The sequence below is a fragment of the Notothenia coriiceps genome, unplaced genomic scaffold (assembly GCF_000735185.1).
Source record: "Notothenia coriiceps isolate Sejong01 unplaced genomic scaffold, NC01 NC01_scaffold00000181, whole genome shotgun sequence".
Lineage (NCBI taxonomy): Eukaryota > Metazoa > Chordata > Actinopteri > Perciformes > Nototheniidae > Notothenia > Notothenia coriiceps.
In genome coordinates, this window is record NW_011332882.1 from 526 (window position 1) to 2,077 (window position 1,552).

The 1,552-nt window shown below is 37.8% G+C and overlaps 1 long non-coding RNA gene across 1 annotated transcript; it reads left to right on the plus strand.

The window, feature by feature from the left end:
- The first annotated feature begins 482 nt into the window (after positions 1 to 482).
- Positions 483 to 1,350, plus strand: LOC104947150 (uncharacterized). The gene is made up of 2 exons (XR_798532.1): positions 483 to 675; positions 765 to 1,350. It is a non-coding gene; the product is annotated as an uncharacterized lncRNA (long non-coding RNA).
- Positions 1,351 to 1,552: the final 202 nt, after the last annotated feature.

Below are 1,552 nucleotides of genomic sequence, written 5' to 3' on the forward strand. Positions count from 1 at the left end.
CAATAAGTTAATTTCAATAAGTTCTGCAAGAAAAATTTAACCAGTCCGGCCCTCGAGTAGTACCGTTTTTAAAATTTTGGCCCACTGTGTATTTGAGTTTGACACCCCTGCCCTAAAGGGTCATGAAAATTACCGGTGCACCAAGTAGGAAGTGGAGCACACAGGAGACGACCGTTTCATTGCAGACTGTTGTGTTTATGTGGGGAAATGGCAGTGCATACATTATTTGAGATATATTTCAAACTCGGACTTCATTTTAGGGACAATAAGTTCTGCAATAAACATTGAACCAGTCCGGCCCTCCACTAGCACCCATTTTAGGTCCACTGTGTATTTGAGTTTGACACCCCTGCTTTAGATGAGAATAAGGAGCCCCTCCCCACGCCCCTCTGAGAGATATTTGGTTAAAAAGAACTCAATGGTGCTCTAGAGGAGATTCAGGTGATAAGGGGGGGGGGGGGGGTTACCTTGGTTGCTGATTGGCTAATGGTAGAAGAGCGGACACATGTTGATGTATAAAGGACATGAACAAGTGTATAAAGCATAATAGGTGACCTTTAAATAATATGGTATCTGTATCAGAGTATTTTCACGTTACAAACTATGTGTTAAAATATTGTTTCAGTCTTGACAAAATCGGGTCCGCTGGGCGAGTGGAGGAGGGCGAAGACAGAGGTGAGTCTGAAATTAAATATATTTTCTTTAATTATGTCGACTGTCCGCGTGGAAATAACAACGACTTCTAATTGAATTCTGTTTTTCAGGACATCACATCAAGAAACGAGTAAAGCAGCGTCCGTTCCTCTGCGATGTGAAACTGGTAGAAAGGTGTAGAAACATATTTAACATTTCACCGTCTGCATGTTCGCTTAAAGTGACCGTGAGCTCCGGAAAACATTTCACAGCAAACACGCTGAAGCTCTGACTGATAATGAAAACGTTTTGAATGTAGAAACTTGAAAGAAGTGTCAAGAAAAAGGGCTAAACTTAAAATACATTCAACCTTTGGATCGAATGCAAAACGTGCGGGACATTTGGTACGATTTTTCCCTGATGGCTTTTTTAAAGTTTATTGCGATTTAAAAAAGAAATTGAACAGGAAATGAGTTTAAAAGACGAATCAGACGAAGTGTTTGTTGCTATAAATCTGAAGGAGCTCATTCACAAGGTGACACAAGTTATTGTAGTTTAGCTTTAAAATATATATTCAATATAAAAAACATACCTGATGTATTTTTGAAATACTGTAAGTGTATCTATCATTGATGACAGGGGAACTTGGCTTTTTTGAGCTGTCCAAAGTGAACGAATTCAGGTGAAGCCTCACTTCTTTTCAAAATATTTTTTATTAAAGAAAACTAAAAACGCACATCTGAAAATCTACCTGGAAGAAAAAGTGCTTTTTGATAGTTTTATTCCAAAATCAAGAGCAAAATATATTGAAAAAAAGAAAATTCTTGTTGGTCCTTTTACATCAAAGCTCAGATTCCATTTTGAATTTCTGATTTCCTAGAAAAATGTCTGACAAAGAAAGTGGTTTGCTGCAATATTT